The 27779-nt window shown below is 39.1% G+C and overlaps 1 pseudogene; it reads left to right on the top strand.

Moving 5' to 3' along the window:
* The first annotated feature begins 491 nt into the window (after window positions 1-491).
* Window positions 492-19546, top strand: LOC131398880 (aldo-keto reductase family 1 member C15-like; annotated as a pseudogene).
* Window positions 19547-27779: the final 8233 nt, after the last annotated feature.

The raw sequence follows: 27779 nt of genomic DNA, 5'->3' as shown, positions 1-27779 counted from the left end.
ATGATGCTTGACAGAAATATGGAGAGAAATGAAGCGGGCATGAAAAGAGATAGCCGTAAGCAGTGGGAGCATTAAGTGTTATTTTAAATATGATGGTCAGAAACGACTTCACTGAGAAGGTGTCTCTTGAGGGTAAATTTGAATAATACAATAAAGTGAGCTATGTGGATGTTTGGGAAAGTGTTCCTGGATATGGAGCAGAAAATGTTAAGAAGAAAGAGCGTTCCTGTATTACTTAAGTGACAGCAACATAGATGATGTTTAGTAAGTGAAAGAGGTAGTACTAGAAGATAAGCTCCAGACCCACAATGGGGAGTGGGTAAGTTATGTAGGCTTTTGCAAGACTTTTTTCTATGAGAGAAATGGAGAATTATTGCAGAATTGCTACATGGGATGACATGTTTTAAAAGATCACTCTGGATATAGTTTTGAGAAGGAAAAAGGGGAAATAATCTTGTTATAGGTCTCTCTACAAAAAATTCAGACGAGAGATGATGTTGGCTTGGAAAATGGTATGAGCAGTCAAGGTGGGCATAAGCTGTTATAAATATATTTTAAAAGTAGAGTAGAGAAGAATTTCTAACATGTTGGAAATATGGTAAAAAGAAAAAAAAAGGAGTAAAAGTTGACTTCAGACATTTTGAGATAAGGAATAGGAAGAAAGGAGTTGTAATTTGCTGAGTTGGAGATTATGTGGAGGAGCAAATTTTTGTGGGAAGATGAGGAGTTTAATTTTAGACATGTATCTTTGAGAGGTCTGTTATACATCCAGGTGAACATGCTGTGTAGACCATGGCACATGCAAGTCTAGAGGTAGAGGAGAGGTCTAGACCAAAGATACATATTTGGTCTTTGTCAGAATAAAGCTGTATTTTAAAGGCAGATGATCAGAGATTAGATTAGATGAGTGAGTGAGTGTGGACAGAGAAGAGCAGAGCCATGAGGGATCTCATCATTAAGAAGTTGTTAAAAATGTGGATGAAACAGTAAAGTGGCTGAGAAGGAGGGGTAGTGAGGTATGAGGGAAAGCGGGAGATGGTTCTGTCTGGGAGGCAAACGAAGGCACTATTTCAGAGACAAGAGTCAAATGCTACAAATAGGACAAGAAAGATGAGGACAAAACATTGACCACTGGATTGGAATCTAATGATCCATATGCAGTGTAACCAGAGCGAAGGTTAGAAGAGAGAAAGGTTAGACAATAGCCTGTTGAATAAAGGGTTGTTAAATTCCTTAGAAAGAGAGAAGCACATGACTGTCCTTTTAAGGCTGACATCATTTCGATCCTATTCTCTTACCCACTTCTCCATACTCTTTCTTCGTGGTCTTAGTTTATAATTCCTTCCCAGGATATGTTGACACCCCTTGTTCATGCAGACAACTCAAGATTCTCAGTGTTCTGATGTCTCAACTACTGAGAGTTTCTACTTGTACCTAGACTACACAAGGGAACTACTCCCATGTTTACTTCTTAGAACTGCTTCATCTCTGAAATCTTAACTTTAACACATTCCACTTCAATCAGTTCTCCTACTCTGCGGTTTCTACTCCTCCTCAATCCTTCAGGTTATTGATGTATCGTGAATTGTAATCACTGACACTGTTTCTCCATTTTCATTCTTCAGTTCCCATAGAAGTTTCCATATTCAAATAAGGTTAAGTAAGAAATTAAATTGAAGTGAAATCAGAGTCCACTCAATCTCTCTATGTTTCTACTTTAAACAGATTTGCTGCTGGATGACGCCTCCTGCTTGTTTCACCTCTTATACTCTCACTGTACCAATAAAACAAGACAATTGACTCCACAACAAAGACAGTGGCTATGCTTTTATTAATGTGGATGCTTTTATCTGAAGCTGAGATACACAGCCACTGGAGATTCTTATTTGTTTGACCATTGTAAAGCCTAGGTATCCTTATGTTTTAAAGGCTTACCAAGCAGTTCTAAGTGTGGTCAAGGTCTGAAACATCTAATCTAAAGACCATCAGGTTCTAACTGTGATTTCAGTGGTCAAGGTGTTTGCCTTCCTAACACTCACTGTACTCCAAACGGCTTGTTTAGGTCACTCATGTTCACTCCACTGCCCTTGACGTGTAATTCCCTTTGGAAGAGGACTGTGACCCAATACTGGCCAATGACATATGAGAGGAACTGTGCTGAGGGTCTTCTAAGAGAATTTCCCATCACTTCTTAAAACAGGTGGCCCCTTTCCTTTGACTGGATATGTTCTGACGAGATGCAATGTCTGAAATTACCACACAGTCTTGCCCCAGCCCAAGGATGATTCCAATACACAGAAGAAGGAAGAGCCAAGAGACTATCAGAGAAGTTCTAGATCTCCCATGACTGACCCAGAGCTGACCCTTCCTTTTGATTTCATGTTGTATGGGTAACACATTTCTGTGGGTTTAATTCAATTTGATATATGTTTACTTGACCTGGTTGTATCCTAACCAAATTAGCCATAGAAGTTAATGATTTTCTCTTTACTACTCCCTGCACTGTGCACCAGCCAGGAGTTTCACAATCTGTAGAAATTGCTGAGTCATCCTCTGAGAGCTGGAGCCTCAGTGGATTCTAACAGTTTGAATGATAATATTGTGATGATTCTATTAAAATGAAAAAAAAAAAAGATGCAGAAGAGGCAGTGATCCTCAAAAGAGCTTCAGCTTCTCCTCCACTCCTCTTGACGCCACATTCAGAGCACAATTTGTTCTTCAGATAGAACCCCTCTGACACAGTACTGAGTGAAGTAGACTTTATTTCAATTTCAATGGGTTATGAATTTAATCAAACACCATAATGAAACTCCATAAATAACTCCTTTGACATCTCTGTTTTTCCCCAAAATTCCTCCCCGGGCATCAACAGTGCCTTATATCCTATCTCGACCCTTCCTCCCTTCCATTCTTCCTCCCATACAGCATCTACTATCTCCTGCCTTATCCCAAGAAATGAAGTCTGAATTTTGGTCTGCACAGCCCCTCTGCCCCACACATCACACCCATAAGACTCTGTCAAGTTCATGTGTACTCTATTTTTGTTCCCACGTAAAAACCTGACCCCACTTTCCCTCCAGAGAATTCATTAGACACAATAGTTTATTTCCTAGGGACAAATGCTGCTGACAATAGAATCTTTTTTTTTTTTTTTAAACCATGTGGATATACTCTTTTCTGAGCAAATATTTTCAGTTCTCTGTCCACTGACAGTTCTCTTGTAGGGAATGACTGAGGAGCACATCAAGCAGTTATTGACTAGTGAATATAGACAATACTTATTTATAACTCCACAGTGCTCTCTTCTTCTCCCTCTCCTACAGGACTGGGGAACCCTGACATCTCTTGACATACACTTGTCTGCTATAGTCTAATTGTATAAACTGGTCAAAGTTTGAATTGCCATCAACTCCATTAACCCAAACTTGTCAAGCAGAATCCCTTATGGACTAGCCGGTTTCTCCAGTGAAACTTGGGAGGCTGGAAAATTCTAACTGGTCATTGTATGAATACAGAAATCTCCAGCCATGGCCCTCTGTGATACATAGTCTATCCTACAAGTCAGATCCTGCCCTAGTATCCCCAAAGGATCAGCACAATTTTGATGCAAAGTAACCAATAACCATTCTATAGATAAGAGAAATAGGATAAGTTTTACCCAATCAAAGCTCTGAAAATTGTAACCTAGGAAGGGAGTCTCCATGAAAGAATAAAGCATTCAGGAGATTCATGGTTTTCAGTACAGTTTTATACATTTTTAGAAGAAAGAACATGCATTAGACATTCCCAGGATACATATTCAAAGTTTCAAAGAGGTTTTCAGTTTCAAATTCGCAGGTCAACATGACCCTGATATCCAGGAAAGGGAACTTATCATCAGGAGCACTAATATGGGTGTTACTGATACTGCTGTCATAGGAGGGGAAGTCTGCATTCTTTTCTTCAGTGAGTACGTACATTCACTTTGAGATAACGTTTAATGCACTCTTTAATGATTAAAGAATTTGTACAATGTATGTTTGAGAGGCTGTAACTCAGGCTTCTTTAGTTCTAGCCAGAACAGTCTTGAACAAGAATAGCTACCACGTGACTCACCATGTGAAACTCTCTTGTCAACACGGGGGCTCAGGCCCCTTCTGTCTTTCCTTCTAAGTGTCTGTATCCAGTGAAGGCAGAAGTCACTAAACATCCCAGGATTTCCCTCATGCTTCCACTCTCCACAAGATGCCTTTCCTTCCCACAACGCATGCAACTTCATAAAGTCCTGGCAGTCCCTGCTTGTATTTAGCACAAGTGGCACCAGCCTGTTATAGAAGGGGTGGCATTAGTGCCTGATGGCCAGGGTCATACTGTTTGTAATGAAATCTTTCAGATAGGAGATGAACTAGAGAGTGCAGCTTCTGACCAGGGTCCTGGCTTCCTCGAGGAGTCCTCAGTGGTGGTGAACTTGGTCCTCCCAGTATCTCCCTAAACCTGTACTTCCTCCAGTCCAAGCCCACACTGGAGCCAAATCCACACACAGGTCTTGTTACCTATGGGTAGCCAGGGTCAACTCCCTGGTTATTTACTCCTAAATCCCAAGGTAGACACAGGAATCTGAACTTTTATAAGAGCTTAAAAGATGAATTACATGTGGCTAGTTGTAGATTGGTATGTGAGACATCCTTTTTAAAGATTTTGAGTAGTATATGATTTTTCTTTGGAAACGTACAATAATGCCTACCCAGGATGTTTTATAAGACATTCCCAGCTTCTCTTTTTCAAGGAATTGAACAATCCTGATACAATGGGTTGTTGACTGAACATTCCCTGTTCTAACTTTTTCACAGTCACACTGCATTCTAAGTATTAGGTTCTGAATAAACATATGCAAGAAGCACTGGAATGAGTCATAAAGGATGAGTGTGGGCCGGCCCTGTGGCTTATCGGTTAAGTGCACGCGCTCGGCTACTGGTGGCCCAGGTTCGGATCCTGGGTGAGCACCAATGCACCGCTTCTCGGGCCATGCTGAGACCGTGTCCCACATACAGCAACTAGAAGGATGTGCAACTATGACATCCAACTATCTACTGGGGCTTTGGGGGGAAAAAAAAAAACGAGGAGGATTGGCAATAGATGTTAGCTCAGAGCCAGTCTTCCTCAGCAAAAAGAGGAGGATTAGCACAGATGTTAGCTCAGGGCTGATCTTCCTCACACACGCACAAAAAAAGGATGAGTGCAAGACACGTGCTCTTAGAACATGTAAGATTTCGTAAGGCTGATGGGAACAAGGGGGAGTAGAGGAGGATACGCCAAGAGGAGGCAGTAGCTGACACTAAGGCACAACTACAGAAATTCATCCTCGATCTCAGAACAGTTTTTTCTTGCCTAAAGGATTCAAAGCAACAAGACACAGAAATCAGAAGGAGAAATGTGTTCTTGATAGGGGGAAAAAGGTAGTGGAATTAGGGGTGGGGGCTCCTAGGGCATTTTGTTGCAAGTGTGATTGGGAGCAGGCATTAGTCTTTGTTTAAGAAATTCTGAATGTATATTCTTGATGGGATTTATGACAAAGTGAAGGGCGAGATATTTACGTAAATTCCTATAGTGGAATTAGTATTTAGAAATGAACAGTTTAATGATTATTTTGCATCTTGTAAATTGTCTGATGTAATTTTCAAGGACAATTTGACATTGTTATTTTTTTTTTCTTTTAACTTAGGAGTCAATGATGAGTGATGCTGCAGAGAGAACTCAAACTTCTGTAGCATGCATGTCATTTCTGCATGCTATTCCTGTAAGATATGCCCGCAGAGACCTGCAAGAATTAAAAGACAGTCAGTGCATTGATTCTAGTTTCATTTTGGAATCACTGCCCTCTGCAATCCCAGCCCCCCCCCCTTGTTGTGGTTAACGGAAATAAAGAATGTTGGAGCCTTGTCTTTTGCTCAGCTCACAGTAGGGAAAGAAGGGAAAGATAGAGTCAGGTTATCCAGGGCCGTGGACAGTGAGGGACCTCAACCATAGTCATCCTGTGACACTGAATGATGGACACTTTATACCTGTGCATGGATTCGGCACTTTTGCTTCAGATTAAGTAAGTGGGGCCCAGGGGACTGGAGAGTGGTATGCAAAGAACCTGGAAGGGTGGTCAGCAGGCCTGCTCCCATGTGCCTAGTATACGTCAGGTGATTTGGGAGGACTCATTTCAGCTTCCATTTCACCATCTCTAACTTTGCGCAAAGTGGGATGACAAGCTGTTAACACTAGGGTTTAAGAGGGAGGGATTTTTGAGGGTGGATTATCATTATTATTATTTTGGTTACTTAGTATATATGGAATTCTTACCATGTATTTTAAGTACTTTCCATGCATTATATTTAATTCCTCAACGACTCTCCTAGGTAAACTATTATTGTGTTCTTACTTCTTACACATGTAAAATCTAGGCTGTTCTTCATGCACTCATCTGCTTCCTCAGTCAGAGTCACTCTGCTCTTTGTTAGAAAGCCCTGATTGACAGTGGGCATATGAAGAAATGACAAGTAATATAACTGCTTTGTAGTAGCTTGGCTGTACGTTTCTGGGATTGGAAATATTTGCCAAAGTATTTGCCAAAAGTTTCCATCCTTGAAACTTTTTGTCATATGAGAAGCCACTATTATTAAAAGTATTAGTTTTTTAGAAAGAAAGTCTTAGGTGGTATAAATTTACAATGGAGACAGAATTATGCTTCTCACCAAATGTATTCTTCACACATCCACATGGTCAAATGCAATGCACTTAAATTGTCAGTCTCTGGTCACTGTGAGGTAGGGGTAGCTCTGAGTTTGCTTGGGAGGGAATGCCCCCGTAAGAAACAGAGACTGATATGCTCCATCTTGGTAGAGCTAATGACATGAAATATAACAGGGCCAGTTTGTTTGCAACAACATAATTATCCATTGTATCCACCATTCTAGCTTAAGCTTAGGGTATGTCATACCTATGTTATATCCAACTTTTATTACTGTTGTTAAAGACAGTAAAGGAACACAGAGCATAGAATAAACAGGTGCTGTTACATGGGATTCTATAATGATAAATCCAAGTCTCTGTCATTCTTACATAATAATGCTGTCTGAGGGACTGTGAAAAGAGGTGGCAAACTCAGACATAGAATGTGATGAGTCTCAGTAATGATGAATTTGCTCTTCCTTCTCCAGTTAAATGGAAAGTTTAATATAATCATCTCATCACCCAGGGGATGACTTATCTCCTTGAGGAATGGTACTTTACCAGGACTCAGTGTCAGTCTCTGCTGCTGCTGACAGGTCACGCATCTCAAAATAGTGGGAGCTCAAACAGCCTTGGTGAGAAGTAGCCCATGCAGTTGGCCCATGCATGGTCCTAATACCTTCCACCATTGCTGTTCCATTCAAGTGACCATTTTGTAAGTCCCATGATGTTTAGGTATGGAGGCTAAGTAGCATCTAGTGGACATGATCTCCTCTTTACCTAATTATCGAAAGCCTCTCCTGAAGACTCTGGTGGTCATAGAAATCCCCCAGGCAGAGTTGTAGGTGCTCACGGTTGGAAGTCTGGGTCAGTGTACACAGATATGTTGAGTTCCAAGCAGATACACGTAGAGTGACAATTGTGTCTGTCACAAGTAATGGACTCCAGATAGTACATATCTCATTTAGTCCTCTTCACAACCCCGTGATGATTAAATATTACTCTCCCTTTGATCAAATACGTACATTATATATTTTAAATTATTTTCAGCTTTAGTGAAAAACTGACAAATAAAATTCAAAGATATTTAAAATGTATGGCATGATTATTTGATACATGTACATATTATGAAACAATTCCTCCCATCAAATTTAACATAACCATCACTTCACATATTTGCCTTTTGTTTTTTTCTTTTTGACGAGAACATGTAAATTCTTTTCTCTTAGCCAACTTTAATTATACTATACAGTTTTATCAACTATAGTTACCATGTTATACATTGGATCTTCAGGCTTTATTTGTTTTAGACCTAAAAGATTAGATCATTTAACCAACATATCCCCTTTTCTCCACTCCCTAGCCCCTGGAACCCACTCTTCTACTTTCTGTTTCTATAAGTCAAAATTTTTTTTCAGATTGCATCTTGCAGCATTTGTCTTTCTCTGTATGACTTATTTCACTTAGTATAATACCCTCCAGCTTCATCCATGATGTTGCAGATGACAGGTTTTCCCTATTTTTAAAAGCTGAAGGCTATTGCATTGAATATATGTATATCATGTTTTCTTTATCCATTCATCCATCAGTGGTCACACAGGCTGATTTCATACTTTGGCTATTGTGAATAAAGCTGAAATGAACATGGACTTGTAGATATCTCTTCATTATAATGATTTTCTTTCCTCTAGAAAAATACCCAGAGGTGGAATTGCTGGATCATATGGTAATTATATCTTTAATTTCTTGATGTACTTCCACACCATTTACCTTAGTGGTTATACCAATTTACAGTCCCACCAATAGTACACAAGGGTTCCCTTTTCTCCACATCCTTGTCAGCATTTGTTATCTCTTGTCTTTTTCAAATTATTTTATTGGGATCATATTGGCTTATAATATTGTGTAATTTCAGGTGTACATTATTATATATCAGTTTCTGTGTAGACTGCGTCATGTTCACTACCAGTAGTCTAGATTTTACCTGTCATCATATACGTGTGCCCCTTTACCTCTCTCACCCTCTCCTCACTCTTTTCCTCCATGGTAGTCTGTTCTCCTTATCCGCATGTTTGTTTCTCTGTCACGTGTGAGTGAGATCATAAGGTGTTTGTCTTTCTCCATTTGGCTTATTTCACTTAGTATAATACCCTCAAGATCCATCAATGTTATTGCAAATGGCACAATTTTGTCTTTTGCATGGCTAAGTAGTATTCAGTTGTGTATATATACCACATCTTCTTTATCCATTCATCCATTGATGGGCATCTGGGTTGCTTCAATGTTATCTCTTGTCTTTTTGATAGTAGCCATACTAAGAGGTGTAAGGTGATATCTCATTGTGGTTTTACTTTGCATTTCCCTAATGATTAGTGATACTCAGGACCTTTTCAGGTACCCATTGGCAATTTATATTTCTTCTTTGGAAAAATGTCTATTCAAGTCCTTTGACCATTTTTAAATAAAGTTATTCATTTTTTTTTTTTGGCTATTGAGTTGTACAGGTTCCTCCTGTATTTATAATATTAATCTTTTAACAGCTATGTGGCTTGCAAATATTTTCTCCCATTCCATAGGTTGTCATTTAATGTTGTTGATGATTCCGTTTGTTGTGCAAAAGGTTTTTGGTTTCGTGTAGTCGTACCTGTTTATTTTTGCATTCATTCTTTTCGTTTTTAGTGTCTAGTCCAAAATATGATTGTCACTACCAGATTCAAGGAGCTTCCCCCTATGTTCCTTTAGGAGATTTACAGGTCTCTTTTGTTAATGGATATACCCCAGGGCTCAGGGTCTAGCACAATGTCAGGCACATGGGAGGCACTTAATAAGTGCTTGTTGAGTAAATGTTCGATGAGAGCACTTGGCGAATGAAGGATTTAAAAAAATCCAATTATGAATAACTTTAAGAGCACAGTTGGGTGGAAATTAGATGGAGGATGAATATTACGGACTCATTTCCAATTCTAAGCCAAAGTAGATGCTGTAATCTATATCCTTATCTTTATCTATATCTATATTTGTATCTATTTCTATATCTCTCCACATCTATATCTTTAGACGTTTTCTCCAAGTGTTATAAGGTTTCCTGTTAGTTACTTCCTTACAATGATTTCTTAAATGACTGAGACTTGATTTTCTGTGTTCCATGGTGAAGACCATTTCACAAATTCATTCCAGATTAGAGGAGTTTAGTCTGTGGCCCCCAAGGGCAGGTTTGTTACCAAGGCTTGTACCATCAAACAGTGGAACAGGAGACATGGAGAAACAGCTGGTGAAAATGTTATAAAGGAAATAAATTGCTTATCCCTGAGTTGGCTGGATTTCCAGCCCTCCTTTGTTCATATTTTGTACGTTCCTAAGAGCAAGGCTGGAGAAGCCACCAAAGTAGCTATTGATGTAGGTTTCCATCACATTGATGTGGCATACTGCTATGAAAATAAGGAGGAAATCAGCAAGGCCCTCCAAGACAAGATAGTGAATGATACTGTGAAGAGACGGGACATATTCTACACCACCAAGGTGCTGTGGGTAAAATGAAGAAAGGTCATGGTTGTATCAGATATGTTACTTTGAAAAAAACAACAACTTTGGTTTTGACTTGAACAGTTTATTTGCCTCCTAACATTGCAGAGGTCCACTATAGAAAAGATAGAAATCAAAAAAGGTTTACTTTGCTCTGAAATGTGTTAAGGTTGGGACCCAGTTGCTCCACCTCTCTGAAAATCAGTCAGCATTCATACATGAAACACAAATAATGACACTTTTCTTCTATATCTGTTGTATGAAATGTCTGAGCCACTATGTAGTGAGTCCAACCTTTTATCTTTCAGCAGCTTCTCTCAGGAAATATCCAAGTGAGACTGATTTATTATTTAGAAAAGGGAGCCAGAATGGGCAATACTTTTTTCAAGTCAGCATTGGGTTTACTGAAATGTATAAAATTTTCTGAGGAGGAAAACCCTGCTTCCAATGTCTAGAGAGCTGAGTTCTCTACAGAATGATTCTATGTACATCAAAAAAAGGCATAACGTGGTCGTAGAGTGTGGGCCTCTCAGCAGAACTGTCTCCAGGCATTTATTATATGGGACAGTAGGTTCTGTTTCCCCTTGCCTGACATTTCTTGACTCTCCTTCCAGAGGTGACTTTTCTAGTGCTTGAAACACTTGGGTTGCTTTTCCTGGGCCATCTAGTATTATTCACAGTTTTCTTAGAGTCACTCAAATGAATCTCAGTTCCCATTAAGGAGCCCATTTATACTAAGTCACATAAATTTAGCCCCAGCGCTTCTTATATTTAGACCACCACATTGGTTTGTTACTCCCTTCTCAATCTTTTAACTATGAGGTTTATTTTAGGTCCCCAAATGTGTGAAATCATAAGTCTTTTTTTTATTTCTTGTAGTCACTGCAGCTTTGGAATACTTTCCTTCAACCAGAATTGGTTCGACCAGCCTTGGAAAGATCACGGCAGAAACTTGGACTAGATCTCTTCATCGTTCATGTGCCAATCACTACGAAGGTCAGCTTTTGCCTTCCTTGTTATGCCCCAGAGTATTTCTTCACTGCTGTTGCACCTCTCTTCTCTCATCCTTGCTCAATTTTCTGAGTTTTTATTGGGAGAGGCAGGTTTGAGTGTGGTAGATAGAATTGCTAAATTATTTATGATTCTCCTTTATAGTTGTGCCACTTCATCAAAATTTTTTTATCCTCATCCCATGGTCTTCAGAAGGATTGAAATTCAATGATCTCACTGCCTCAACCTCAAAGAGTTGAGGACACCTTACACCTCACCACCTTACATGGCTAAGTAATATGCTTCTGTCTGTCGTCTGTTAGTGATTAGGATCCTCAAGAAAATTGAGTTACAACAGACTGCAGAGATACAATAGGAAATACACTACTCTTTAGGGGAAGATTGTCTCCCACATAGATGTCTCAGTTCCAATCAGGAGTGAGGTACCCTGGGATGGTCCCTATTATACAGCTGGGCTCCTTTGGGATTCGCTGATCCAACCTCTCATCACAGTGGACATTCACTGAGCATACCAGGTATCTTCACTATCTCTGAGTTGGGTTATCATAAACTGGAGCTAAAACACATTGCTCAGTAGAAGGGTAAGTCCTGTCATCCCAACCAGCCTGTCCCTGGGATATAAAATCAATTCCAACCATAGGATAATTCATTCTTAGTGAAGTTCAGGGATGTCTGTGGGTAGGAGGGTGGAGGTAACTGGGGGAGAAGCATTTTACTACAGTATCTCAGGTGCTTCTGATCTTCCTTCCCCCCATGTCTTCTCTTACACAACACACCTACACACATAAACACACATATACATAAACACACAAACACTCAGACTAGCTTTTGAAGGTTGTGTGACCAAGCTCCTTAGGCACCAGAGAGGTAATTCTTTAGAAAAAGGGAAAATCTCTTCTTCATCCTCTCTCCCCTCTGCATTTCAGCCTGGGGAGGAGCTTGTGCCAAAAGACACCAGTGGGGAATTATTTTAGATAATTATTTTAGTGGGCTTTCTTGACACAAGTAAGTACTGCCATTGACACCCCAGAGGCACTTGATGACAAAGTAGAAATCACTGGAAAGGGACTCAGAATAAAAGGGTTATGGCCTCATCAGTTGTCTGTCATTGGCCATGTCACTGCACTTCTCTGTTCCATGGTGTTCTCATCTGTAAAGCAAGGGAGCTGAAAGAGATGACCTCTAAGGCCTGTTCTTCATCTAAACTTCTATGGTTCTAAGTAGGGGTTTCTTTGTCCTCTGATCAGGTTGAGACTGGGAGCCCTATAAGGGAATCATCAGAACAAACTGAATAGGAGTTGGAGCTCCATCCCAGGAGATAAACAGGCCCACAGGGGGACAGAAAGCTGTGTCTGACTTAGCAGAATAGCAGAATATAGAAGAGTGAAGCCTGCCCCTATGTAGCCCTTCTCACCACCTTTATCACCATTCTAGGAAAGAGGAAGCAGGCGAACCCTCTACTAGGAAAATCTGAGAGTTTCTCTTTGCCCTTGACTCTGACATCATTTACTAAATAAATCTTAGATACTTAAGGGGAAAATAGGCACATGGAAAGGAGCAGGGAAGTGAGGGGGAACTGAAAAGCATCTTCATGTGTAATTATCAACTTGGATGTGCATGTAATAGAAACAAGGAGACAAAGCCTGTGTGCATAGCGATAAAGGACAGGATGAAATAATGTATTCAAGTAATAAAACAGGTTCAGTCAAATCGTGATATATGTGACAACATATTTCCAGTTTTTAAAACATTCAATGTCAAATGAAAGGGACAAACTACCTGAAAGGTTTACCACACATTTCCCTCCTCCTCAGGCTCTGGAGAAGTGTAAAGATGCAGGATTAACCAAGTCCATTGGAGTGTCCAATTTCAGTAACGAACAGCTGGAGGTGATCCTGACCAAGACAGGGCTCAAGCACAAGCCTGTCTGCAACCAGGTGAGCACAAAGCCCACTGGGACTTCCTTGCTTTCTGCCCTTCACATCTTCTTCCTTAATTAACAGTCCCCGAGTTTCTATCTTTACGTCAACTATGAAATGATAGTTCCTTTACTGCCAAAGGAAATGCCAAAGAAGGAACAGGTTGAGTGGCATGGGAAGAGTATTGTTTAAATTCTTCACAGGTGGGTTTGAAGTTCCTATAAGACATCCAAGTGGAGATGCTGAGTTGGCAGATGGCAATAGTGGTCTGGAGCTCAGAAAGGCGGTCAGGGCTATATTTTGGAGTTGTTCCTTTATGGATGGTACTTAAACTCAGAGAAGTGGATTTACTCTTCTGGGAAAGTTCATAGAATCAAGAGGAAGAGGGGAGGAAAGTCAATATTTAAGGATCAGGGAAAGAGGCACAGGTTAGGAGATTGATGAGGAGTTGCCAGAGAAGGAAAGAGAAAATGAGGAGAGTGTCATATTGGGAAAGCCAAAAGTAGGGATGAAAATGTGTGAGCCATAATGTGGGTCCTGCTGAGGGGAAGCCAATCCAAGTTTGCATGGAAAAAGTTATTGGATTTAATGACATGGAGCTCATGGAAACCTTCAGCAGAAGTTACAGAGAAGTGAGAGAAAAAGCCAGAGAGAGACAAAGCAAAGGAGTGGAAAGTGAGGAAATGGAGAAATCATAATGAAAAGAAATAATGTGTAAAAATAACACCCAACGCTGCCAATTTTCAAACACTGTGACATTGTAGAGTTTTATAGCCCTTCTGTAAAACAGTTTGAAAGTTAGGAAAGAGAACATTGAAATATTTATATTCTTTATCTTAGTTATTTCACTTCTAGGAATGCATTTCTAGAAAATAATTCAAAATATTTTAAAATATGTCCTTGTCTGTTCCCTTCTCCTCGTCTTTCTCCTTCTCTTCTCTCCTTCAATTTATTTCTGAAAGAAACTAAGCCTTTTTTCCTTTCATTGTTCAGATCACATGTATCTGTCATTGTGAATTCATAAATTTTAACAAATATGATATTTTCCTTACAATGTAGTTACTATCCTTGTTGGTGATCAATTTGCCACCATTTTCTTGCCTCTTCCAGTGAGCTCCTGAGTGCTTTGACATTCCTCATCATCTTTCCTACCTTATTCACTTTATAGAGTGTAACATGTTCTAGGCTCAGTTTGCATATTTTTTCCCTGACCTGGAATCAGCCCTTTTTCTAAGGAATCTTGCTTTCTTTCAGTAGGAAATGCATTTAGATACCACAACCTAGGTATATGAGTCTTGAGCCATTTTAAACACTAATAAAAAAATAAAAAGAAAATTATTTTGTCATTTCTGAAAAGCAACAGCATTTGAAGATATTTCAGAAGGTGTATGGGAAAAAATACCAATCTGAAAAATACAGTACAATGTTAATGTAGTGTTAGATATTCCTTCAAAGGACTTTTCAAATTTTCATGTTATTGGCTCATGTATTCTGATACCTTTTGGTATTGGCAACTCACACTTGGAATGTCACAGTTACCTCAACCAGAGCAACCTGCTAGAGTTCTGCAAATGCAAGGACATTTTTGTAGTTGCCTACAGTGCCCTGGTGTCCCAGAGACCCAAACTGGTAATGAGAATATCATAGTGAAATTATGTCAGGAATCTATTGATAAAGAAACCCTTTTTTAAGTTGTTTTAACATTTAAAAAATTTTTTGTGTGTGTGAAATTTTTGTTGTACATTATTGTTTGTCAGTCACCATATAAGTGCATCCCTCCACCACTTGTGCCCACCACCCACCCCCCAAGCCCCCGGTAACCACAAAACAGTTCTATCTGTGCATGTGTTGGTTTATCTTCCACATATGAGTGAAATCATGCACTGTTTGTCTTTCTCTTTCTGGCTTATTTCACTTAACATAATATCCTCCAGGTCTATCCATGTTGTTGCAAATGGGATGATTTTGTCTTTTTTATGGCTGAGTAGTATTCCACGGTATATATATGCTACATCTTCTTTATCCAATCATTAGTCAAGGGACACTTGGGTTGCTTCCATGTCTTGGCTATAGTGAACAATGCTGCGATGAACATAGGGGTGCATAAGCCTCTTTGGATTGTTGATTTCAGGTTCGTTGAATAGGTACCCAGTAATGGGATAGCTGGATCACAAGGTATTTCTGTTTTTAAATTTTTGAGGAACCCTCATACTGTTTTCCGTAGAGGCTGCACCAGTTTGCACTCCCACCAGCAGTGGATTAGGGTTCCCATTTCTCCACAGCCCCTCCAGCATTTGTTGTTTTTTTGTCTTGGTGATTATAGCCATTCTAAGGGGTGTAAGACGATATCTTAGTGTGGTTTCAATTTGCATTTCCCTGATGATTAGTGATGTTGAGCATCTTTTCATGTGCTTATTGGCCGTCTGTATATCTTTGGAGAAGTGTCTGTTCATTTCCTTTGCCCATTTTTTGATCAGGTTGCTTGTTTTTTGTTATTTGGTTGTGTGAGTTCTTTATATATTATGGAGATTAATCCCTTGTCAGATGCACGGTTTGCAAATATTTTTTTCCCAACTGGTGTGTTGCCTATTCATTTTGATCCTGGTTTCATTTGCCTTGTAGAAGCTCTTTAATCTGATGAAGTCCCACTTGTTTATTTTTTCTTTTGTTTCCCTTGTCTGAATAGACATGGAATTCAAAAACATCCCTTTATGGTTGCTGATGAGTAGTGTACTACCTATATTTTCCTCCAGGAGTTTTATAGTTTCAGGTCTCACCTTTAGGTCTTTGATCCATTTTGAGTTGATTTTTGTGTTTGGTTAAAGAAGATGGTCTACTTTCATTCTTTTGCCAGTGGCTGTCCAGTTTTCCCAGCAACATTTATTGAAGAGACTTTCCTTTCTCCACTGTATGTCCTTAGCTCCTTTGTCAAAGATTAGCTGCCCATAGATATGAGGTTTTATTTCTGGACTTTTGATTCTGTTCCATTGATCTGTGTGTCTGTTTTTGTGCAGTACCATGCTGTTTTAATTACTATCACTTTGTAGTATGTTTTGAAGTCAGGGATTATGATGCCTCCAGACTTGTTCTTCTTTTTCAGGATTGCTTCAGCTATTCAGAGTCTTTTGTTGCCCCATATGAATGTTAGTATTCTTTGTTCTATTTCTGTGAAGAATGTCCTTGGGATTCTGATTGGGATTGCATTGAATCTGAAGATTGCTTTAGGTAGTAGGGACATTTTTGCTATGTTTATTCTTCCAATCCAAGTGCATGGAATATTTTCCCATTTCTTTATGTCATCATTGATTTCACTCAATAATGTCTTATAGTTTTCATTGTATAGCTCTTCATTTCCTTGGTTAAATTTACTCCTAGATATTTTATTCTTTTTGGTGCAATTGTAAATGAGATTGTCTTCTTGAGTTCACTTTCTGTTAGTTTATTGTTGGTATATAGAAACGCAACTGATTTCTGTAAATTCATTTTGTACCCTGCCACTTGGCTATAGTTGTTGATTACTTCTAATAGTTTTCCAATGGATTCTTTAGGGTTTTCTATATATAAGATCATGTCATCTGAAAACACCAAGAGTTTCACTTCTTCATTGCCCATTTGGCTTCCTTTTATTCCTCTTTCTTGCCTAATTGCTCTGGCCAGAACCTCCAGTCCTGTGTTAAATAAGAGTGGTGAGAGTGGGAACACTTGTCGTATTCCTGTTTTCTGAGAGATGGCTTTCAGTTTTTCCACATTGAGTATGATGTTGTCTATGTGTTTGTCATATATGGCCTTTATTATGTTAAGGTGCTTTCCTTCTATACCCTTTTTGTTGAGATTTTTTATCATAAATGGATGTTGGACCTTGTCAAAAGCCTTCTCAAGTTTTAAAATTTTGTTATGGAAAATTTCAGTCATAAAAAAGTGAACACAGTAATGTAGTGATCAGTGGATAAATGCATAAAGAAGATGTGGTACATATACACACAATGGAATACTACTCAGCCGTTAAAAAGATTAAATTTGCCATTTGAGACAACATGGATGGACTTTGAGGGCATTATGCTAAGCTGTATAAGTCAGACTGAGAAAGTCAAATACCATATGATTTCACTCACGAGTGAAAGTTAAAAACAATAACAACAAAAAAATACCAAACACATATATACAGAGATTAGTTTGGTGGTTACCAGAAGGGAAAGGGGGGTGGGAGGAGAGTGAAAGATGTGACAAAGCACACGTGTATAGTGATAGGTGGTAATTAGTCTTTGGTTAGGGAATATTATATAGTCTACACAAAAATTGAAATATAATCAAGCGTTGAAATATAAACACTTGAAATTTACATAATGTTATAAACCAATGTTACATCAATATGAAAACAAATTGTGTAGTGAATTCCCAGGTAAAATCTCTAGGCTTCAACCCTCACCAACATTCTTTCATTCTTGTTTCCCCTATTTGTCCCCCTGCTCCAAACCCCACTCTAAACATTATTTTTTAAAGTGGTTTAGTGGTAAAATTAGCACAGCTTGTCATGCATAAATCTTAGCTGTCCAATTTTGACAAAAGAATGTACTATATAACCTGCACCCTATCACGATACCGAATCTTTGTATTTCCAAAAAAAGTTCTTTTGTGTTCCTTTCCAGTCAATTCTTCCTCAACCTAAGCAACCGTCTTTCTGATTTCTTTATTCAACTTAGATTAGCTTGGTGTGTTCTAGTACATCATATATAAAACAAGTCAGAGAGTATATGATCTATTCTGTCTGGTTTTTTTGGCTCTGCATAACATCTCTGAGATTTATCCGTGTTGTTATAGGTATCTAGTTCAATCCTTTCTGCTGCTGAGTAATATTCCATTTCATGGATATAAGTACCACAAGACATCTCTCCATCCACCGGTCGATGGAAATATTAGTAGTTTCCAGTTTGATACAATTATGAATGAATCTCTACACATATTCATGAAATTCTTTTTTTTTTTTTTTTTTTGTGAGGAGATCAGCCCCGAGCTAACATCCGCCAATCCTCCTCTTTTTTTGCTGAGGAAGACGGCCCTGAGCTAACATCTGTGCCTATCTTCCTCCACTTTACATGGGACGCCGCCACAGCATGGCTTACCAAGCAGTGCATCTGTGCGCGCCCGGGATCCGAACCAGCGAACCCCGGGCCGCCGCAGCGGAGCGTGCGCACTTAACCGCTTGCGCCACCGGGCCGGCCCCCATGAAATTCTTTTTTAGTCGTACCATATTGTAGCTACTTCCCTCAATTATCTGAGGAATTTGGGGGAAAGGACACTCTAGATTTTCAGTCCTACACCCTTCACGTATGTGTTTTTTGATTTTTGTTTTCAGGGAGGATAGGGATAGTCCATATGATTTGGGGACCCAAACTGTTATTCAAGACCCAATCTTGAATTCCATTGCCAAGAAACACAATAGAAACTCAGGCCAGGTCGCCCTTTGCTATCAGCTACTGCAACAGGGGTGGGGGTGGTGGTCCTGGTCAAGAGCTTCCATGAGCAGAGAATCAAAGAGAATTTCCAGGTACAGGCTGGATCGTCTCTCTAGAGTGAGGAACCAGTGCTGTACTGGGGGCCATCTGTCTTGCCTTTCAGCACCCACCCATCTTCATTCATTCCCATGTGTGTCTCCCCTGCTTGCTTTGGGGGCAGCTTGGAAGGGGGGCAAGAGAGAGCACTGGCCTCAGAGTCCTAAGTTTTATGGCAAGATGTATAGTGTCTCAAAGGTCAATCAGAAAGACTTTTCTTTTATAGGCAAGAGTAAACACTAGAAAGAGAAAGGTGTTTGGAAGTTGACATGAGCAGGTGGTATGGTCAGACAGTTGACGAAGGAATGATTTTTCTGGAGGGTGACAGATTCTTGAGGAGGCCTTCACAAGGGTTTGCTCTTCCTCCCAATGCTTTCTTAAGTTTAAGGCTGTCAAATTCTAGGGGCTGGAGGGGAATGAAAAACTTGACCACAGTTTGGTCAGGTCAACAAGTATTTTGTCAAGATTGTCCCACTATCCCTTTGGAAAAATGTGATTTCTTTTTTTATTTTCCATTGCAAGCAATTCACTTGGAAAGATTTGAGATTGATGAATTGTGAGCCTTTCTTTTGTGAAATGGAGAGAGAAGCAGAGGGAGTGAGTGAGGAGAGGTGGAGAACTGGGTCAGAAGAGTTCTCAGGCCAGTACATCTGGAAGCTGATGACAGGGAAGGCTTCCTTGCACATTCTACTTGCCTCCATCTAGCTGGAGAGTCCTCAAGTGCCCAGGTGGAAGCCAACTGCATTGAGGGAGAGTTTAATGTGATCCTTTCCTTCATTTCAACTTTTAGACTTTGAATTGACTCCAGAAGACATGAAAGCAATTGACAGTCTCAACAGAAATTTCTGATATGAAAATTACCGTTGTAAATGACCTGTAGGTTGCTTTTCACTGGTTGTTTTCTGTAGCATGCAGGTTAGCAGAGGAAGTAAGTTTCCCTAAATCAGGAAGACAGGCCTGATTTCTCCTGTAGGAGTAAAACAGGAGCTTCCTGTAGACTCGGACCAGAGGTCACTTCAGGGCTCAGTCTCTGACCCAACACAAACATGAGCGAGGCTCAGGACAGACCACAAATAAAACTGCCAAAGTTTGAATCATGGTGAATTCACTACTAATATACCACTAATCCCTGTGTCTGGTGAGATTCCACACAGTGCCAACTTACCCATTCGACACAGAAGGCACAGTGCCTGTGGCCCACTATAAAATGGGTCATTTTTCCTTCTTTTTAAAATCAGTAGAAAAAATGGCTATATTAATAATGCCTACATAATAATGAATCCATCCTGGATTCTATTCATTGTTATCCTAACACAACAGAAAATGTAACGTTAATATTTTTTATGGAGGAGGGGGCCCAGGAAGGCAAATATGTGTAGGTTCTGTGAAAGTCATACCATGTCTCTGCTTCTACTTCCTCTCCTAAATGTCCAGTGGCATTTCTCCTTAATGGGTATTGCTATTTTAAGACACCTTCTGTTTCTTCCAAATTTATCTTTCTGTTGGCCTCTTTTGTGGCCCATTATAACTCCAATTTCATAGCCATGTTATCTCACCAAACTGAATTATAGATGGATCATAAACTTAATTGACTCTTATGTTAGTGATTGATGTGACACTACCCACACCCACTAAGATAAGATCCTTTGGATTGCTCTGTTTCTTTTCTTTTCTTGTATTAACATTGGTTTATAACGTTGTATAAATTTCATGTGTACATCATACTTCTATTTGTGCTGAGATTACATCATGTTCACAACCCAAAGGCTCGTTACAATCCATCACCACACACATGTGCCTAATCATCCCTGTCACCCTCCTCCGTCCCTCCTACCCCTCTGGTAACCACCAATCCAATCTCTGTCTCTGTGTGTTTGTTTGTTGTTGTTTTTATCTTCTACTTATGAGTGAGATCACATGACATTTGACTTTCTTTCTCTGACTTATTTCGCTTAGGATAATACTCTCAATGTCCGTCTATGTTGTCACAAATGGCTGGATTTCATCGTTTCTTATGGCTGAATAGTATTCCATTGTGTATATATACCACATCTTCTTTATCCATTTGTCCCTTGATGGGCACTTAGGTTGCTTCCAAGTCTTGGCTATTGTAAATAATTCTGCAAAGATACAGGGGTGCCTGTATCTTTACTCATTGGTGTTTTCATGTTCTTTGGATAAATACCCAGCAGTGCAATAGCTGGATCATACGGTAGTTCTATCTTTATTTTTTTGAGGAATATCCATACTGTTTTCCATAGTGGCTGAACCAGTTTGCACTCCCACCAGCAGTGTATGAGAGTTCCCTTCTCTCCACATCCTCTCCAACACTTATTGTTTCCTGTCTTGTTAGTTATAGTCATTCTGATGGGCGTAAGGTGATATCTCATTGTAGTTTCGATTTGCATTTCTCTGATAGTTAATGATGTTGAACATCTTTTCATGTGCCTGTTGACCATCTGTATATCTTCTTTGGAGAATGTCTGTTCAGGTCTTTTGCCCATTTTTGAATTGGGTTGTTAGTTTTTTGTTGCTGATATGTATGAGTTCTTTATATATTTTGGAGATTAACTCCTTATCAAATATATGGTTTGCAAATATCTTCTCCCAATTTTTGGGTTGCCATTTCATTTTGTTGATGGTTTTCTTTGCTGTGCAGAAGCTTTTTAGTTTGATGTAGTCCCATTTGTTTATTTTTTCTATTGTTTCTATGGTCGGTCAGACATAGTACTTGAAAATATGTAGCAAGGATCCATGTCAAAGAGCATACTTCCTATGTTTTCTATTAGAAGTTTCATGGTTTCATGTCTTAGATTCAAGTCTTTAATCCATTTTGTGTTAATTTTTGTGTATTTTGTGAGATAATTGTCTAGTGTCATTTTTTTTGCATGTGGTTGTCCAGTTTTCCCAACACTATTTGTTGAAGAGACATTCCTTTCTCCATTGTACACTCTTGGCTCCTTTGTCAAAAATTAGCTGTCCATAGATGTGTGGGTTAATCTCAGGGCTCTCGATTCTATTCCATTGATCTGTGTGTCTGTTGTTGTGCCAGTACCATGCCGTTTTTGTTACTATATCATTGCAGCATATTTTCAAATCAGGGAGTGTGAGAACTCCAGCTTGTTCTTTTTTCTCAGGATTCCTTTGGCTATTCAGGGTCTTTTGCTGTTCCATATAAATTTTAGAATTCTTTATTCTTGGATTTCTCTGTTTCTTGAGTCAAGTCTTACTCCATGGTGACCTGTGTCCATCAGGAGACTATCCCCTGGGAGCCTCCACCTCCTTTGACTTTGACTTTTCACTTAGATAGCATGCTAGGTCCTCAGTTCCTGCAGGAGATTCTCAGGATGAAGAAAAAGAAGAGTCATCAAGCTGAGATGTTTGGAAGGGAGTTTAGAGATAAGGGGAATGAAATTACAGTTATAGAATAAAGGTTTAGTTCCAAAAGAACAATCTCAATATTATTATTCTTGTTTGTAAAACTATATAATGATTATGACAAAGTAACTTTTCCTTTCCCAAAGGATTTTAAATAAAGTCTGTGGCTGTGAATGCCTAGTCTCACTCATCTTTGTGGTCCTTTGTCAACAGCACAGCTCCTGACCCATATAGTTGTTGAGAATGCACTCTTCAATGAAATTGTGTTGAAAAGGACAAATTTAAAAAGGAAAATATGGGGGTCGGCCTGGTGGTGCAAGCGGTTAAGTGCATGTGTTCCGTTGTGGCAGCCCAGGTTTCGCCGGTTCAGATCCTGGCTGCACACAGACACACCGCTTGACAAGTGGTTCTGTGGCAGCATCCCGTATAAAGTGGAGGAAGATGGGCATGGATATTAGCCCAGGGCCAGTCTTCCTCAGCAAAAAAAAAAAAAAAGGAAGAAGAGGATTGGCAGATGTTAGCACAGGGCTGATCTTCCTCACACACACACAAAAAATAAATAATAAAATTAAAAAAAATAAAAAGGAAAATATAGACATGGAACAAAAAGTAAAACAACAGTAATACTAATGATTGAATAATGAGTAATCTCATGAATTATAAATATAGGCAACTGTAATCAAATTTTGTAGGTGCGATTATATAGTTGTACAAGTTGTCTCCTCAATAGCTTAGAAGTTCCTAAACAAGGGACCCAAGGTTGTTAAGTGTGCTCAACATATCTGTTGAATGAATGCATGAAAAAAAGCAGAAAATCCTTACTGTGATCATTCTCATTGGCTAGGGACAAAAGTTATAACTTTGGGCTGAAATGACCACAGCATTTTGGCTGTAGTTCTTACTTATAAATAAATATAAACTGTAACGTAAGTCAAACTACTTGTCACTGTGGTGTTTTTATTACATGGTAATGTGGGAATTGGGCATACAGGTAGAGTTTGCACATAGACAGGGAGCCTGCGTGTGTGTGTGTCAGGACAGAAGGAGGGACATGGTTGTAAATTTAGTTTTCAGCCAATCCTGACCACATCCTTAGAGAAACTCTCTGTTTGACGATATGAAGATATAGTTAATGCATTAACATCCCTCTTTTTCTTTCAGTGCTGTTTATCACCCTTACTATCCATATTCTGAAGAATATTGACCATGAACTATGGTCAATTATGGTAGAGAACATAAACTCTACCTGTATTTCCTGCTCCTAAGGGTGTGGTGAGGATTTTTGTACTTCGTGGGGTTGACTCAAAGCAGCGTCTCTAGTTTCAGGCTGTTCATCTTTCTATTTTTTTTCATTTCTCTCTGTTTTTCATTTTATGAAAAAATAAAGACTTGAAAATAAGGATGGTTGCTTTTCTTGATTATTAAAATAATGCATACAAATTATAGAACTTTTGGAAAATAAAAAGGGAAAAGATAGAGAATAAAAATAACAATTAACATTTAAAAATTCTTGAAATTTTGGTACACTTTCTTATTGAAATGTGGCTGTGTGTGTTTATTTACAAAGTTGAAATAGTCTTCAACATACAGATTGCGTACTTCATTTTTTACTTAATATCAGTAGTTTCCCAAGCTATCAAATATTATTAAAAATTCCAGAATTATATTTTACTTGCTGTAAAGCAGTATATCTTAACAATTTACTTAATTTCTTACTCTGCCTATGATTTGGCATTTTTATTATTTCTTCTATATTTTGCCATTGATTCATTCATTCATTCAGCAAGAACTTTATTCAACATCCTTCGTGTGCCTGAGATTGTTTCACAATAAATAAGTTAGACTAGAATTTAATTAAAATAATAAATGTCTTGAGTTTACAGTCTAGAGGAGGAAGAAAACCATGAAGGAAATAAGGAGTACAGAGCTGTTACAAATGGGTAAGGGGCTTTAGAGAGATATTTCTGCAGAGTTTCACATTTCTCTATGCCTGATAAGCAGAGGCACTGACTACTCTGCATTTCCCACTATTTTGTCAAGAAGTTGTCCATCAAACAGCCTTGGAATAAAGAGAGAGTGACTCCCTCAAAAGAAATAGAAGGCGTGTTTACTGTCCAGTAATATAAAGAAAATACCTCCCTCCAGAAAAAGCACAGTGACCCTCAGTGCCTGGTATTATCCACCTGAATTCCCTCGTCTACTTTTCCTCCTGTAATTCAACCTGCAAGTTCAGGCCTCATGTGGGCCCCTTCACTTCACCCTGTAGAAATATGGGCTCAAAGACCTAGCACAGTAAACCTCATTGTGGGAAACATTTTCACAATATATTGATGTATCAAATCTTCACATTGTAAATCTCATAATTATGCAATGTTATATGTCAATAATATTTTAATAAAGCTGGAAAAAATGTTGTTACTTTGGCTACAGCTTATGTTGTGAGTAATAAACTGTCCTTATTCTCTGACCCACAAGTTTCATGATTTCTACCAGCATCAATGAAACTATGTCAAGTTAAAATTTTAGCTTACAAGTCAGGTTCAATTATTAGATCCTTCATAATGATTTACAGAGATATGGGAGGAAATTAAGCAGGCAGGAAAGAGGTAATGGTGGGAAGTGGGAGTGTTAGGTGCTATTTTAAATAGGATGGTCAGAAAAGACTTTATTGAGAAGGTGACTCAAGCAAATATTTGAAAGAGATGAGAGAGTGATCTACGTGGATGTGTGGGAGAGTATTCCTGGACATGGAACAGAAAACACTAAGACAAAGAAGAAAGGGTGTTCCTATAATACTTAAGTCACAGCAAGTATGCTAATGCTGGTGATGTTTAGTAAGCAAGGGAGATCATAGTAGAAGATAAGGTCCAGATCCACTATAGTGGACAGGCTATGTTATGTAAGCTTCTGAAAGACTAACTTTTTTCTGAGAGAAATGGAGAAAGATTGCAGAGTAGCCAAATGAGCTGACATGTTTTGAAAGGATCAGTCTGGATGTTATGCTCAGAAGAAAAAAAAAGAAAAAAATCCTCTTTTAGGGCTCTCAATAAAACTTCAGGTGAGAGATGATGTTGGCTTGGATCAAGTATGAGCAGTCAAGGTGGTCAGAATTTGTCAGAATATGGATATATTTTAAAAGTGGAGTCAAGAACATATTGGACATAAAATAAAAAGAAAAAAATGAGTCAAAGTTATTATTATTATTTTTTTGCAGAGGTATATTAGCCCTGAACTAATGTCTGTTCCAGTCTTCCTTAAATTTATATGTGGGTTGCCACCACAGAATGGCTGACAAATAGTGTAGGTATGTGCCTGGGATCTGAACCCAGGCCGCCAAAGCAGAGTGTGCAGAACTTAACCACTACATCATGGGGCCTGCCTTGACTCCATACAATTTTAGATAAGGAATTGGAAGGAAGGAGTTGTAATTTGCTGAGTTGGAGATTATGTGGAGGAGCAAATTTTTGTGGGAAGATGAGGAGTTTAATTTTAGACACGTATGTTTGAGAGGCCTCTTAGATATCCAGGTGAACATGCTGTGTAGACCATGGGGCATGCAAGCCTAGAGATAGAGGAGACGTCTAGACCAAAGATACATATTTGGTCTTTGTCAGAATAAAGCTGTATTTTAAAGCCACAAAGGCAGATGATCAGAGATTAGATTAGATGAGTGGGTGAGTGTGGACAGAGAAGACCAGAGGCATGAGGGATCCCGTCATTAAGAAGTTGTTAAAAATGTGGATGAAACAGCAAAGTGGCTGAGAAGGAGGGATAGTGAGGTATGAGGGAAAGCGGGAGATGGTTCTGTCTGGGAGGCAAACGAAGGCACTATTTCAGAGACAAGAGTCAAATGCTACAAATAGGACAAGAAAGATGAGGACAAAACATTGACCACTGGATTGGAATCTAATGATCCGTATGCAGTGTAACCAGAGCATAGGTTAGAACAGAGAAAGGTTAGACAATAGCCCATTGAATCAAGGATTGTTGAATTCCTTAGAAAGAGAGAAGCACGTGACTGTCCTTTTAAGGCTGACATCTTGATCCTATTATCTTACCCACTTATCCATACTCTTTCTTCATGGTCTTAGTTTATAATTCCTTCCCAGGATATGTTGACGTCATCCTTGTTCATGCAGACAACTCAAGATTCTCAGTGTTCTGATGTCTCAACTACTGAGAGTTTCTACTTGTACCTACACTACATGAGGGAACTACTCCCATGTTTACTTCTTAGAACTGCTTCATCTCTGAAATCTTAACTTTAACACATTCCACTCCAATCAATTCTCTTACTCTGTGGTTTCTGCTCTTCCTCAATCCATCAGGTTATTGATGCATCATGAATCGTAATCACTGACACTGTTTCTCCATTTTCATTCTTCAGTTCCCATAGAAGTTTACATATTCAAATAAGGTTAAGTAAGAAGTTAAATTGAAGTGAAATCAGAGTCCACTCATTCTCTCTATGTTTCTACTTTAAACAGATTTGCTGCTGGATGACGCCTCCTGGTTGTTTCACCTCTTATTCTCTCCTTGTACCAGTAAAACAGGACAATTGACTCCATAACAAAGACAATGGTTCTGCTTTTATTAATGTGGACCCTTTTATCTGAAGCTGAGACTCACATCCACTGGAGATTCTTATTTGTTTGACCACTGTAAAGCCTAGGTATCCTTATGTTTTAAAGGCTTACCAAGCAATTCTAAGTGTGGTCAAGGTCTGAGACATCTAATGTAAAGACCGTCAGGTTCTGATTATGATTTCAGTGGTCAAGGTGTTTGCCTTCCCAAGACCCATTGTACTCCAAATGGTTTGTTTATGTCACTCATGTTCACTTCATTGCTCTTGACATGTAATCACCTTGGAAGAGGACTGTGACCCAATCCTGGCCAATGACACATGAGATGAAGTGTGCTGAGGGGTTTCTAAGAGAGGTTCCCTCACTTCTTAAAACACACACCCCTCTCATTGAACTGGATATGACCTCTTGGGATGTGATATCTAAAATTTCTGTGCTGTCTTCACCCAGCCCAAGGATGATGCCAATACACAGAAGAAGGAAGAGCCAAGAGAATATCAGAGAAGATTTGGGCCTCTCATGATGGACTCATAGCTGGCCTTTCTTCTTGACTTCTCCTTATGGGAGTAACACACTTCTGTGTGGCTTAAGCTAATCTGAGATACATTTTTTTGATCTGATTGTATCTTAACCAAATCAGCCATATAAGTTAATAATTTTCTCTTTACAACTTCCTGTTATGCACCAGCCAGGAATTTCACAATCCGTGGAAATTGCTGAATCATCTTCTGAGAGTAAGAGCCCCAGTGGATTCTAAGGGTTTGAAGACAGTATTGAGTGTTATTAACGTAAAAAATAATGCAGAAAAGGCAGTGATCCCCAAAAGAGCCTCAGCTTTTCCTTCAATTAAATTGATGCCACATTCAGGGCACATGTTATTCTTCAGACAGAACCCCTCTGTCACAACAATGATTGAAGTAGATTTTACTTCAAATGCCATAGGTTATGAATTTCATCAAACACCATAATTCAAACTTTATAAATATCTCCTCAAATGTCTCTGTTTTTCCCTAAAATTCCTCCCAGGGCAACAACAGTGCCTCAGATCCTCTCTCCACCCTCCCTCCCTTCCATCCCTCCTCCCACACAGCCTCTACCATCTCCTGCCTTTTCCAAAGAAT

Source organism: Diceros bicornis, chromosome 36 (assembly GCF_020826845.1).
Source record: "Diceros bicornis minor isolate mBicDic1 chromosome 36, mDicBic1.mat.cur, whole genome shotgun sequence".
Classification (NCBI taxonomy): domain Eukaryota; kingdom Metazoa; phylum Chordata; class Mammalia; order Perissodactyla; family Rhinocerotidae; genus Diceros; species Diceros bicornis.
This window is presented reverse-complemented; position numbering and strand designations above follow the sequence as displayed.